At 33.1% G+C, this 16,380-nt stretch overlaps 1 non-coding gene across 1 annotated transcript; it reads left to right on the forward strand.

Annotated features, from left to right (window-relative positions):
* Positions 1–317: 317 nt before the first annotated feature.
* Positions 318–424, forward strand: LOC128036426 (small nucleolar RNA R71). Its single transcript, XR_008193223.1, has one exon. It is a non-coding gene; the product is annotated as a small nucleolar RNA R71 (small nucleolar RNA).
* The last annotated feature ends 15,956 nt before the right edge of the window (positions 425–16,380 follow it).

Consider the following 16,380-nt stretch of genomic DNA (forward strand, 5'->3'; position numbering starts at 1 on the left):
AAACACATGATAGTTTGGTTGATTTCATCTCCTGAGTTGCAGTGGGCTTCTTCATTATTTTGATCATATTAGCTAAAGAAGATACATGGGTTGTCAATGAAGTAATTGTGTCGAGCTCCATGGTACCAGGATCTCTCTTGTACGTCCCAAATCTTGTGGCAGGGTATTGATAGATATTGTTGGAAATCTTTTCCAAAATCTCATATGATTCATTGTAAGATTTATCCAACAATGTACCATTGGTAGATGCATCAACTGCCATTATCGTGTGTACATTCAACCCATTATAAAATATTTCTATATGAGTCTAGTGCTGAAATCCATGCATCAAACATTTTTGAAGTAATTCTTTAAATAATTCCCAAGCTTCATATAATGTTTCATCCTCTAACTGCCGAAAAGATTTGATGTCATTTCTAAGCTTGGCATTCATATTTGGTGGATTATAACGTAGAAAAAACCTCTGGCAAAGATCATTCCATGATGCCATTATTCTTGATGGTAAAGCATTCAACCACGCCCTTGCTTGGTCTCTCAAGGAATATGGAAAAAATTTAAGTCTCAGGGCATCTTCAGGAACACCCTATTGTCTAAACGAGTCACAAAATTCTAGAAAAAGTCTTAAGTGTAGTCTTGGATTTTTTGTTGGTAATCCATTGAACTGTCCCACTGTTTGCAACATCTAAAACATTATCAGTTTCAACTCAAATTGTTGATCTTATATTTATGGCCTGACTATCCCTGGATTCAAATAATCTAAAATTAGAACAACATGCTTTCGTATGGGTCTACCTCAGTCCTCTATTACCTGACGAATAGGAGGATTCAAATCTTAACCATTTGGATTAACATTAAGACTAAAACCATTTGGATTATCATTGAGACTAGGATCATACTTGTTTCTAGCCATTTTTCTCAATTCTTTTCACCTTTTTTAAAAAGTTCGCTTGATCTCTAGGTCAAAAGGGTACTCCTTGTTAGCATGAATGCCTCTTCTCATACACTACTGGCAAACCAATAGAAATTAAATTAAATTAAGTTAAATTAAAATAATGGAATTAAGTAAAATATCGAAACCAAATTATACCAAATTGTCGATCCCCGACAACGGCGCCAAAAACTTGCTGCCTGTGAATATGATATACGAATTGGGCAAGTATACACATCGAATCAAGTAATAAAGTGATAAGTGAGATCGTCTCAATAGAGATCGGATTAGGTATACAAATGGTTAAGTTATTGCAATAAATTTAGTTTAATGTTATAGCAAAATAATGATAAGAATGCAGTGGTAAACAAAAGGAATATTAATGTGAACAAAATGTGTAACTGATGAGTAATTGAAAATGCTATGGCAATGAAAGAGTAAAAATGTAATGGCAATTACAAAAATGATTATATGAATAATATGTAACTGAACAAATAAACAACTAAGGATGCGATGGCAAAGATACTACGACAAGGGATAAGGGGTGTACGATGATAATATGAAAGGTTGGAACTACAAAGAATCTACCCTTACTTTCATAAATGCCTCGGTAAAATTGTAACCAATCTACTGCTCAAAAGAGTTCAAAAGTGATCTGCTTCTTTTCAAAGCAAAAACCTTAAGTTACATTGCCCGTGTCTATAGGCATTTAATACAGTACTCTGCACTATTTTCTTCTGTATGAACATTGCACTCTGTCTAGAGTCTACTACAAGTATCTGTCGAGTACTTGCTCATATCATTCAATTTCGGTCCAACTAATCCAACCTTTTCAGAATCAAATTGTTTATGGGCATGTTACACAGTCGTCTATGTTTAGGGATTGCACGCATAAAATTTAGAAATAAAAACAATTGAATGAAATAGTAAATGAATTATCCACTCTCTAATCTCTCATAAAAGGATTAGTTCCACAAAGATAGAGTTTAAGAAAAATCCTGGTATATTGATTTAGCATAAACAATAATCCACAAAGATTCAATTGTCTCCACAAATAAAATTTTCTGAAGAATGAAATAAAAGAAAAAGTAAAATTACAATGATAAAAGAAACCTAAGTACAAAATAAACTAGAAAGAAACTAAGAATAAAACTAAATAAAAGTCATCTGCTTAAACTTTAATAAAAATCGTCGTCCATTAACCTAATTTGGCTCACTAGTTTTTGTGCACTAATAATTGAGTTTTCTAACTTTGTGACTTTGTTTTCGAGTCACTTTTTACTTTTTTAACATGTCTCACTCACAATTCTTTTTTTTTCATTATTCAAGTACTTCTACTCGTTTTGACATTTTTTTTGAATGTTTCTTTTGTTTTGCACAATTTTACTAGACCCATAATCACTATATCACACTACTTCTTCCTATTTCACTTTGATTTTACAAACCACCTTTATGTCTCTACCTATCCCTCAATATGTATGGCACGACGCCTAAGTTTGTGTAATTCAATGACCAAAGAAAAAGGGTAAGTACAAATTCGAGTTTCGATTTTGGGTTCTGTGTGAAGGTTTATCAAGAAGGGTTTTTTGTCTCAAATATGGGTACTAAAGATTGATGAATAAGATTGGATTTTTGGCTCTGGGTTATACCAAATAATGCCTCATGTCATCCCTAAGTATCTCGATATTCACAAATTTAATTAATCAAGCAATAACAATTCTAACCATTTATTATTCATGCTAGCATGCTCATTTTCCTATAATCTCTCTATCATTTGGTATATTCAATTACTTAACGCCTATTATAGTGTAATATATAGAACTTAGTAAATACAATCAACCTATATACATGCTTCTAACTAATCATTTGTTTTTCTACAAGCTCAAGCACACTTTGGACAAGAAAAATAAAAGAAAAACCATAAAAATATAAAAATAAACTTCCTATATTACCCCCAACACTTTAGATAGCACATTGTCCCTAATATGCAACCCCTAAGTAGATAAGGAACAAAGTTACTTGATTGATCATGTTATTGTTATAGTCTTATGATGGGTGCCTCCTTCCTTGTTTGTTTCAAGCTTGTAAATGTAGTGCTTTCTTCGTATAGGGTTCCTACATAGAAAATTTATCACAAAAAATAAATATATAAACTTCTATTACTTTTACTCCTAATAAAATTCATCCTAATTAATTATTTTACAATCCAAAAATTTTAAAAGAATTTGTCTCTAATCATCAAAATGGGGCGGTTGCCCCCCTCTACTGAAGCTTTCCCTCTCCCTAAGGTATGGCCTAGAGAGCATCCAACCGATGAATATGCATGTTGGAATAATAGATTATGGTGAGGTGTCGATACGTCGACAGCAATTTGCCTGTATCGGACTTGTTTCAGTGCTGCATGATGGTGAATCAATGTCTTGACATTCTGAGCATTTTTCTGTTGTCTTGGTTTTTCCTAGTCGTTCAACAAAGCATTTATTCCTTAATTCAATTATTTTCCCATAAGGAGCAGAATCATCGTCTTGTGATAAAAATTTATTCACCTCTCTATTTTCTTATGTGGTTTTCCTCTCTTCATTCTAGTTCAAGTTGACTTTACATTGCATTTTTTTTGTTTCGATGACCTTTTTATTTTTCCTCAAAAATAATGTTTTACCCTCTGGCTATTCACAAGAAAAGGCTATCCTCCATTTCCAATGAACTCTATTGCACCATGGGGTAAAATCTGATTTATGATGTACAGCCCTGTCTATATTGATTTTAAAGTACCGAGAAATAATTTTAATCATGAGTTGAACAAGGGTACCTTCTACCTAGGTAAGAAATCCCTCTTCTTTATCCTTGCATCATGCTTGAGTTTACTCATCTCCTTGTATAGTTTCACATTTTCATAGGCCATAAACCAGAATTCTTCTAGTTCTTGCAGCTAAAATAATCTTTCTAGCTTGGCTAACTTGGGGTCTAAGTTCAGTTCTTTTATTGCCCAATACGCTTTTTTTTCTAGTTCAATTGGTAAATGATGGTTTTTTCCATACACAAGCTTGTAAGGGGACATACCTAATGGGGTTTTGTATATCATTTTGTATTCCCATAATGAGTTATCTAATCTGAGTGCCCGATCTTTTCTATTTGGATTGACTATTTTCTCTAATATTTATTTGACTTCTCAATTAGACACATCTGCTTGTTCATTAGCTTTAGGATGGTATGTTGTCGTTATTCGATGCCTTACACTGTATTAGGCCAAGCTGTTTCAAACTATTTACTACAAAAGTGAGATCTTTCATCGCTCACTAGAGCTTAGGGAGTTCCAAATCTTTAGAATATAGTTTTCCTTAAAAACTTGACTACTAACCTTGTATCGTTCATGGGAAGGGTTGTTTCCTCAACCCATTTAGAGGAGCAATCAACGACTAATAGAATATATTCATTCTATAAAAATTAGGAAGGGTCCCATGAGATCAATTCCCCATACATGAAATACTTCTGGTTTGTTGACATCTATCGCACCTTTGTACAAATTCATAAGCATCTCTATTCATGGTAGGCCAATAGAATCCTGATTGTAGTATTTTCTAGGCAGTCCTCTTTCCTCTAAAATGTTTGCTACATGGTGAAGTATGGCACCTTTGTAGAATATCATTTTTCTCCTCCTTAGCTACACATCTTTGGACTATTTAATCTGCACACTGCCTGAAAACTTATGGTTCTTCCCAAATATATATTTTTTATTCATGTATAATTCTCTTCTTTTGTTGCCAAGAAGAATTTACTAGAAAGATCCCTCTAGTGATGTAGTTGACATAGTCAGCATACCATGGCATTTTATTGTCCTTGTACCCTTTTTTATACAACTCTACATTAAATAATTGCTCATCAATGAAGGTTTCTTTTGTCTCTTTAGAATTTTCCATTTCTGTTTCATTCTCTATTCTATAAAGATGATCCACAATTTGATTTTTCATTCCTTTTCAATCTATTATCCATAGGTCAAATTCTTGAAGCAATAAAACCCACCTTATTAATCGAGCTTTTGTTTCATTCTTTTTCATAACATGTTTCAAAACAGAGCAGTTGTTGTAGACATATATTCTATTTGTCAATAAATAGGGGTGGAAATTTTCACATGCGAATAGAATGGAAAGTATTTTTTATTCAGTAGTAGTATAGTTGCACTATGCTAAATTTATGTCTTACTTGCATAGTGAATAACGCAAAATTTTCTGTTCCTTTTCTGTCCCAACACTGCTCCTACAACATAATCACTAGCATCGTACATAATAACAAAAGGTTTTGACCAATCAAGATTAATAATAATAGGTGCAGAGACAAGTTTTTTTTTATTACCTCAAAAGCTTGGATGCACTCTTGATTAAATATGAACGATGTTTCATTTTGTAGAAGTTGTGTAACATCCCAAAAATTGGGGGTTAGTAGAATCGGGTTTGTAAATCGAGAGAGAGAGATCATGTGTTAATTTTTGAAATTATCTATACAATTTTAGGAAATAAATGAGGTATTGGTTTGTTGGTTAAGTGTTAGTGTAACATTTCTTTAAACCCAAGTTCAAATCACTTCTCTCGCATCATTTTTCTTATTTTGCAAATTTTGCCTTAAACCCTAGTATGTGACATGCCTTTTTTTTGAAGATAAATATTTCAAATTATATCAAGAATGAGTTATTGGTTTGATGTTTAAACATTAGTGAATTTATCCTTGAGGTCCTAACTTCAATTCCCTTCCCATGCAAATAATTTAATTTTTTTTGGCAAAAACCCTTTGTTTTAATTTGTGGGCCATCCAAGCCTAGTTAACCTAGGTATAAATATTAAATTTTCACTAATAATCAGCCTTTAATCCTCCTCCTCATTGCCCTAGCCATTCATCTCCTCCTCTCATTCTCTTTGATTTTAATTTGTTCTCCTTTCCTCCATTATTGTCGTCGCCTACACCTAGTTTTACCATTTCATTCTTTTACTTTTTCTTTTTTCCACAAGATTTTTTTACATATTTCTCACCATATTGTTGTCATTTTTCCTCATTAAAATCATCCCCAAATCTAAAATCTTGAACTCCAAGATCGATCCCAAACATTGCCAAGAAAGTGCCATTGCCATTTCTCTCGACTAGATTGGGTAAGGTCTCTTGTCTCTTCAATTTCTTAATTAATCTTATCCATTAAAAACCTACATTTATAGATCTGTAACTTGGGGAATTTTAAATGATTTCAAAGGTATTTTTCCAGAATTTAATGAGATCTCAAACCGTTTTAAAATTTAGCCCCAATTTTGGCCCATTTCAATTAGGGAAAAATGTTATTGATTGATTGGTCATTCGAAACCCAGAAATCATGAAGCGTAAGTGCAATTAAGGGTAACTAGTTTGTTATTTTGACATAGTTGTTGGGTAAAGGTTATGAATTGATTAAATGAAGGAATTTAATCATTAATTAACTATTGATTTTCCAGTATATTATTGAATTAGGTGCTGACTCAACCGCTCCAAATCATCCGTAAAGGCAAAGAATGATTGTACGTACAGTTTGCATCGATACAGTGTAAGGAATCTAACTAGTTTGGATTCAAAAAATAGTTATAATTTCAACGATTGGTTTGAACTCATAAGTGGGTGTTTGGGATCTGGTTTAATGGTAAATTTATTGAATTTATACTTAATTTTCGTTTAGATTCGTTTAAGGAATTATTAAGGAAAATTGGAAGATTCCCTAGTGTGCTGCAAGGAAGCGAAAAATAAGGTGTGGGTCCTAAACTCATAAAATTATTTGAAATCATGTTATATTTGATAAATTAGCTTGCTGATTGGATTGGCTTAATGGCCAAATTATTGATTTTGTGAGTGGCCGAACCAGGTATGTTTCGAGCCTTAAAAGATTGACATGTTGACAAAATTGCCAGTTTGATAGTATGAATGTTTGATTGAGTTCATAATTGCATATATGAGTTATGACATATGAGAATGTTTGACTGAATGATAATGTGTTGAGATACTAAACTTATGTATGATTTAAACGCATGAGATATTTGTTATATTGTGTATTGAAAAGGGTGTTATTTATGCACAATGAAAATCCATAAAGTATGTGAAATTTAACAATATTGATTGATACCAACACAATGGTAATTTGAAAGATTGGAAGACTATTTCCATTTACTAAAAGTATGTGATTATTGAGGACATGCTGAGCATGTCAGATGAATGTGAAAAGTATTGAGATATGATTATGTATGAGATTGTATGACATATTGCATATGCATTGGGTTGGGATTTTTTTAGTTCACGGAAGAGTTCGGTGGAGTACCGGCGGCATATTCAGTTCACATTATTCATAGTTAGTGCACTGCACATGGAGTACCGAGGGGAATGATGACTTATCAAATTTTTTTTGGCAGTTTGTCTGCATTCTTTTTGGTAGAATTTTCTACATATTGTTATCAGTGGTTTTAACCACAACGGCCTTTAGCCCATAATTTTTAGAGTTCGGATGACAGGTTCTGGGGAACACGTGGTGTGTAGCGGATGGTACGGGTAGGAACCTTTTTTCATTGCATCGTGATCACGACATACTCGAATGTTATTGATTTATACTACGTATTGTATTGTGTTGTATTGAATGGTATTGAAATAAATGATTGTTACTTGAATGAATGATGACCTATGCTCATACACCATTTGACATTAATGGCTATGTAATGATATGAAATTCCTATGATCGTTCTGTTTTCTTCTATTAAAGCTAATCTATTTCACTATATTTGATATTTATGTTTGTTTAAATAATTATTTGACTTACACTGAGCTTTTCATAAGCTCAACCCCAATAATGTTTAACTTTTTCGGTAAACCTCAAAGCTAGGACCGGGCTCAACATTCAGAGAATTACCTTGGACCTCGGACTATCTTAATAAGTATTATTAAGTCTTTATTGGTTTCGGCTTGTAATATTTAATTATCTCTGGTCTATGGCTTGGTAACTTTTCTTTTGGGGATTTTTGCATGCATGAATTACCAAAGCATAATAACCGGATAATGCATTATATCGGGCTTAAGTAAAATTTGATATTGTTCCCTAGTTTCCACTGCATTGCAAATGAACTGTTTTTGAAAAACAAATCAGTAAGGCAACTAATTTTCCAAAATGCCTTGAAAAATGGTTTTTCTGCTGCAATAGTTTAACATCGAATTTTTTTTAAAAGAATAGCGACAAGCAAGCGATTTTTCTGAAACAACTTTATCAACAATAAAATGAATCCTAAGCATACACGACCTAATGAATGAATGCTTTTAAGCTAACTCAAAGTACAACTACAGTTTTCTCTAAAATGAGTTTATTTAAAGTATTCAAAAGTAATGTAAGTTAGCTTAGCCATTTTGGTGGCTAATGTAGCCTTCTCAATCTAGCCATAACGTCTAGGCCAGGTTTTTGAGGTTACAAGTTGATTTAACGACTTTGAGATGTGGCAAAGTCTTTAATAAATCAGCCATTGAAACCAACATGACCCAATAATTTTTTTACCCTACGAACCGTCATAAGGATAGGAAAGTTCTTGATGACTTCAATTTTTTCTTTGGCCACTTTCAACCCTTTGTTTGAGATTTGATGTCTTAAAACCAATCCTTCTTTTACCATAAAATGGAAAATTTTTCAATCAAGTACTAGGTTGGTTTCTTCACATCTTTTTAATACTTTTTCAAGGTTATATAGATATTCTCAAAAGGAATCTCCATATACTAAGAAATTTTCCATGAATACATCTAGACCTTGTTCCAACATTTCGGCAAAAATAGCAATCCTGCATCTTAAAAAGGTTGTTGGGGTAATGCATAATCCAAATGGCTTGCACTTAAAAGCGTAAGTACCACAAGGGCATGCAAAACTAGTTTTTTTATTGATAATTGGGGTGTATGGGGATCTGATGGTATCTAGAGCATCCATCAAAGAAATAGTAATATTCTTTTCTGGCTAATCTGTTAAGCATTTGATCAATGAAGGGAAGGGGGAAATGATTTTTTTGTTGCATCGTTTAATTTTTGATAATCAATGGATACCCTCCATCTAGTTATTGTCTTGGTTGGAATTAACTTGTTCTTCTCATTTTCAACAACTGGCAATCCTCATTTCTTTGGGACACATTGTGTAGGGCTCACCCATTCACTATCGAAAATTACATAGATGATACAAACATCCAACCACTTAAGTAATTCTTTTTTACCACCTTCTTCATGGCTGGATTTAAACGTCATAATGCGTCTACCACTAGTTTTTTTACCTTTTTCCAATCTAATCTTGTATTTACATAGCGTCGGTTTAATTCTCTTAATGTCTGCAATGTTCCATCCGATTGATTTTTTGTGTATTTTTAGCACGCTTAGTAACACTTCTTCTTGTTTGGTGGACAACCCTACGACAATAATTACGGGCAATGTATTCTACTCTCCCAAGTATCCGTATTTTAGATGATCAGGTAAAGGTTTCAATTCCAAAATAGGTGGTTTGATGATAAAAGGAACCATTTTAGTTGTAGTAGGATTTACCTGTTTTGGTTGTTCCTTAATTTTACGCCACTAGTCGAGTTGAAAGGCCAATTCATTATTTTCTAATTCTGGATCATCGATCAATTCCTCCACTATCTCATCCTCATCTAGCTCAATCACTTTCAACACTTCTATTTCTGAATTATTGGTTCTCCTCCTTGGGACGTAAACTCTATTATTTTAACAGTTTCTATTTCTGACTCACACCCCATATATGCTCATTGTTACTAACTCTTTCCAACAAGTAGACTATTTCACAACCTATTTTTGACCAAATACTTCCTCCAGCTATAATATCAAATTGTCGTTTATTTTGGCTAACCGACCATCCATAGAAATGTTGTAACTGTACTTCAAGGTTAATGCCCCCTCCCAATATTACTGAATAATCAATTTAAATATCTCTCATGCTTGTCCCAATGTCTCAGTAACATCTTTCTTGAATTTAAATAGCTCATGATATGTGCTAATTACTGCAATTATTGGTACAACTCAACATAGGAACAATTGTACAGATTCAGCACATATATTAATAGTGTATGGAGGTGGTGCATCTAACTAAGACATTGCTTGTCCTTCTAAAGCAAATGAAATAATTAACAATTTGATAACTTTTATTAACACAACAGCGTAAACAACTGTGTTACATAATTATTCAAACTGTCAAAGGAAGACTATGGGGTCCTCATCTTTGTATCTGCTAAACCTGATATATGAAGAAATCTAGGTTAGTAATTGTAATGACCAGAAAGTCAATGGTGTTGGAAAGTGTAGTTTTGGGACCCCATTTTCGTAAAGCAAACTTGTAAATATTTACAGAGTTACATTAGAAGTGAATTGAATTTCGGTTAGGTAATTTTGTTAAATTAGTACAGGGACTAAATCACATAGTTGATAAAAGTGTAATTTGGTTAAGGAATTAGAATTAGAATTCAAGGTAATGGATTTATATAGTAATTATACCATTAGTACATTAGTGTTCGGTTTCTAATTGTGCTTGTAATGAAATTTTGGTTTCATTAAAGTATAAAATAAATATCTAATTAAAATGAAAATATAAAACAAATAGGAAAGTGGAAAGAAAGAGAAAAACTATTGTTGTTCATGTTTCTCAAATGTTGGTAAAGAAAAATTAGGGAGACACGAAAGGCTTTAAGGTTGTCCATATTTTAAGCTTCAATTGGTTAGTCAAATGAGTACATTTTCTTGTAATTTTTATGTTTTTGGAATTTCAGTAGCTTGAACTAGCTGCCCTATATAGTATTATTTGATACTATCAAAGTTCGAGAATGTTTCCATTGATGGATAGTTGAAGTTCTAGGGATTAAATTGATAGATTTTAAGTTAAAGTTGAAAATGGACTAAATTGTAAAGTAAATTAATGGTTTTGTTCAATAGGGACTAAAATGCATAAATATCAAAATTTGAGGTAAAAATGAAAAATAGGAGGTCTAATTAGGACTAGAGTGCAATCTTCATGAAAGATTGTAGCTAAATTTGAAAGTTATGTTAGTCCCAATTTTAGAGACTAAATTAAATAAAATACAAAAGTTACATAAATTAGAAATTGAATGTGATTTGGGCTATGAATTGCTAATATTGTATGTTTATTTTAATCCATAGCTAACGTCGACCCGAATCAGTCATTAAAGAAAGGAAAAGATAAAGTTGTCGAGGAATAGCTCGGATTTCACGGTTTGTGTTTCTATAATCCGAACTATCTCAATTGTAACATTTATTATCGATACCAATAAATAAATATCGATGCCCTTATTTTGCATAATAAACATAATCGTGATTTGGTATTGTTATTTAAATATGGTATCGATACAGTATCAGTACCTAGAAATTAAATATCGATACCAACTTTAAAACTTTGAAATATTACAAATCAATCCTATTTTATGACTAAATTTCATAATTAGGTCCATGTAAACTTCAATTTATTATGTTTACAATATATGTGAATGGTATTTATATAAATTGTATATAAGTTTGAATCATTTATCGAAAGTTGCCCAGACAACAAATGTGACATTCCGTTATTCAGATCTGGTGATTGGGTCGAGTAATAGGGTGTTACAGTAACGCAGAGTTGTAACACCCCTAACCCATATCTGTTGCCAAAACAGGGTTACAGAGCATTACCAGAGTTTTCAAATTAAACAAACATAAATTTCTAACTTTTCAAATCATATCAACAAACATATTAAAACCAATTCAAAACATACATATTTTCCCTTTAATCGAGCCCTCGAGGCCCAAATTATGCGTTTGAAACAGGTCGGGACTAAATTAGAAACTCAAAGAATTTTTCAGAAAACAATGAAAATTTTCAACACTGCAAGGGTCACACAACCGTGTGGCTAGGCCTTGTGTGCATTCGAAGTAGGGACACACAACCATGTCCAAGCCCGTGTCCGTGCCCAGGTAACTCATTGACTTGGGTCACACTACCAAGCCACACGCCCGTGTGCCAGACCTTGTACCCTTCGAAATAACCCCACACCCGTGTATCGGGCTGTGTGTTAGGTTGTGTAACAGCCTGACTTGAAACTATTCGAAAGCTGCAGGGGACAGATGGTCGTGTCACCTGGCCGTGTGTCACACACAACTGGGACATATGCCCGTGTCTCTGCCCATGTGGATGAAAATAGGTCATTTTACAAGTCATTTTTCTTACCCAAACTACCATGTACCTAAAACCAAATTGCACACATGCACCAGCCTTAATAAGGCACCAAAATCAAGCATAAACAAATCATATACATTTGGCATAACATCATACAACCAATATGCCCTTAGGCACCTCAAATGACAATATATAAACATGTTCAACCATGTATTCAATATGGCCAAAATGACTAGCTAACTTTAAACTAAACTTGCATTAATTCAAACCATTGATTTAACTTACCATTACCTATCACATGGTACAAAATATGCCATTCTCTCACTAACATAAATAGACATATATATACCTTTCTTAACATGTTACGAAACCACATCAAGTTACAAGACTTATACAGTATGCATATTCATCTATCACAATTCAAACATATTAAGGCAAACATCGACTATAATAAGGTTAATCTTTACATACCATAAATTAAGCTCATATCAACATCAAAATGCTAAATCACAAGCCAAATCGAATGGCTATTCCAATAACCAAAACATATACATTCCATCATAATCAAAATTAAACATCCAAAAGTGCCGAAAGAGCCGATAGATAGTGTGATAGATCTTTAACGACTTTCTAACCCTAGCGAGCTTTCAACAACTACAAACACAAAAAAATAAATACAAAGTAAGCATGTCATGCTTAGTAAGATTGTACCAAATATAGTCTAAATTTTTCAATAAAGTAAACAACCACAAATCATGTATATCCCAAATCAACATGTGCACAACTAATTCAAAAACTCATATATATACATTCTTACTTTTAATTTCCACAAAGGTACACAATACCTACCTTTCACCATATTAATGTAATTTACATTGAAAGCTCTTACCAAAGCCTACACGAGGTAATAATACAATGATTGACACATCCATTTTCATAATTTGATAATCGAAGTTATCCCTTTTCATAGTTTGACTGCCAAAGCTATCCCTTTTTATAATTTGATGGTCATTACCATCCTTTTTCATAGTTCGATGGTTGTCACCATCCCTTTTATAATTTGATAGCCGAAGCTATCCCTTTTCATAGATTGATAGCCGAAGCCATCCCTTTTCATAGTTTGATGGTTGTCACCATCCCTTTTCATAGTTCGATGGTCGTCACCATCCCTTTTCATAATTGATAGCTGAAGCTATCCCTTTCCGTATTCGATAGCCGAAGCTATCCCTTTCCGTATTCGATAGCCGAAGCTATTCCTTTTCATTCGTCAATGATCGTCATTACGCCATTGGATTTTTCCGTCAACACTCAATTTAGTATTATAAAATAATAGCATTCAACTCATAAAATAAAAATGAAACTTAAACACACGAGCTTTCATTGACGATAAACGTAGAAAAATGAAGTCAACTAATCCGAAGCCTTTGTTTGCCTCAATCTAGAACCGTACATGGTTTATCTTGATCTAAATGAATAAATCCAGCTCAATTCAATAATCATTCTAATCAATTTAACTCAAATTCATATTTTAGCAAAATTACAACTTGGCCCTTATACTTTTAATTTCTTACAAATTAGTCCTTAGGCTCGTAAAATGAAATTCATGAAATTTCATCCCTACCCAAGCCTAACCGAATATCATACAAGCTTATAGCTACCCACACATTTCCTTATTTCACAAATTACACCATGAATATTTTACATTTTACAATTAAATCCCTAATTGTCAAATTCATCAAAAATCACTTAACAAAAGTTGTATATCTAACAATAAGATTTCATTTTCTATCATCAAACTTCATAAAAAACATGGATTCGTTCATGGAAAAACTTAAATCTTTTAACATTTTTGCAAATTAGTCCCTGGGCTAGCTAGATTAAGCTACAACGATCTCAAAAACATAAAAATCATTAAAAATGGGATGAAAATTTTCTTACATGCACAAGGTAGCCTAGCCAAACCTTCAAAGCACCAAAAGTGGTGTTTTTTTTCTCCAAAAATTGGTAGAAACTAAGTGAGAAAGATGATACCAATTTTGTTTTGATTTACTCAATTTATTTATTAAATTACTTAATTAACCTTGTAATACCATTAAATCACCTAATAAAGTGTCCATAATTTTTCATTCATGATTTTAATGGTTTATTTACAACATAAACCCTCCAATAATTTAATATCATAGCTATTTAATCCCTTAACTTATAGAACTCAAGTTTTCACCTTTTGCAAATTAGTCTTTTTTATCGGATTAAGCATGTAAACGGTAAAATTTCTTAACAAGATTTTTTATACAATACTAGTAACATGCTGTAGACATTAAAATAATAATAATAAATATTTTCTTATTGGATTTGTGGTCCCAAAACCACCGTTTCGATTCCACTAAAAATATGTTGTTACAACTCTCCCCTTAAAAGAATTTTTGTCCCTGAAAATCTTACCAGAAAAGTGGTTCGGATATTGCTTTTTCATAGCTTCCTCAAGTTCTCAGGTGGCTTCCTCTATCCCGTGTTGTTGCCAGAGAAATTTTACTAAATTTATGTTCTTGTTTCTTAATTCTTTCACCTCTCGTGCCAAAATTCTGACCGGTTCCTCATTGTACGCTATATCAAATTGAATCTCAACATTCGTCGGGGAGATAACATGTGAAGGGTCAGATTGATACCGTCATAACATAAACACATGAAAGACATTATGAATCTTTTCTAATTCTAACAATAAATCTAATCGATACACAACAGGTCTGATCCTTTCAGTAGTCTCATATGGCCCAATAAATCGCGTACTTAGCTTTCTTTTACGACCGAACCGTAGAACTTTCTACTAGGGCGATACTTTCAAGAACACTTTATCACCGACTTGAAATTCAATATTTTAACGTTTTAAATCCGCATACGATATTTGTTTATCTGAAGCTGCTTTCAAACTATCTTGGATCACCTTCACTTTTTCTTCAGTCTCTCAAATCAAATCAACCCCGTGAATCTTTTTCTCATTGAACTTAGTCTAATACAAAGGAGTTTGGAATTTACAACCATACAAAGCTTCGTACGGTGCCATTTTTATTCTGGATTGATAACTATTATTGTACACGAACTCAACTAACGATAAATATTTCTCCCAGTTGCCTTCAAATTCTAAAACACAAAATTGAAGCATATCTTCAAGTACCCGGATCACTCGTTCAAACTAACCATCTGTCTGAGGATGAAAAGCAGTACTAAAATGTATCCGTATACCAATAGCCTCTTACAACTTGCTCCAGAACCGTGATGTAAACCGCGGATCTCTATTCGAAATAATGGAATTTTACACCCCGTGCAATCTGACAATCTCAGCAACATATAACTCAACGAATCTCTCAAGAGAATAATCTGTAAGTACAGGAATAAAATGTGCAGACTTCGTCAAAATATCAATGACAACCCAAATTGCATCTCTCTTCCTCGGAGACAAGGGTAATCGCGATACGAAATCCATAGTAACTCGATCCTATTTCCACTTCGGTATCATCACTAGCTGCAATAATCCCGAAAGAACTTGATGTTCAGCTTTTACTAACTAACATACTAAACATCTAAATAAAAAATCAAAAATCTCGCGTTTCATTCCCGACCACTAGTATATCTATTTCAAATCACCGTACATCTTATTACTTCTTGGATGAACAAACAAGCTACCATTATGAGATTCGTGTAAGATTCACTGAATAAGCTCTAGATTCTTCGATACGCAAATTCTACTTCTGAACAATAAACAATCATCGGGTCCTATCTGAAATTCTGAATCGAAAGTTGACTCACTTTGTGCTCGTTTAGCTAGCAACTTGTCATCACACTTTTGAGCTTCACAGATCTACTGTAAAAACATCCGTCTAGCTTTCAACTCGACTAAGATTAAGCCATCTTCAGATGATGTCAGTCGCATATTCATTGCTCACAGAGCATAAATGGACTTTGTACTCAAAGCATCAGCAACTATGTTTGCTTTTCCCGGATGATAATCAATGATCAACTCATAATCTTTTAACAGTTCGAGCCATCTATGCTGTCTCATATTCAAATATTTCTATAACATTGGATACTTCAAAATCTTATGATCGGTAAAAATATGGCATTTTTCACCTAACAAATAGTGTCGCCAAATTTTCAATGCAAATACGATAGCTGTCAACTCTATGTCATGTGTCGGATAATTCTTTTAGTGTGGTTTTAACTACCTGGAAGCATAAGCTATTACTTTTCCTTCCTGCATCAAAACACA

This window comes from Gossypium raimondii, chromosome 13, assembly GCF_025698545.1.
Source record: "Gossypium raimondii isolate GPD5lz chromosome 13, ASM2569854v1, whole genome shotgun sequence".
In the NCBI taxonomy this organism is placed as follows: Eukaryota; Viridiplantae; Streptophyta; class Magnoliopsida; order Malvales; family Malvaceae; genus Gossypium; species Gossypium raimondii.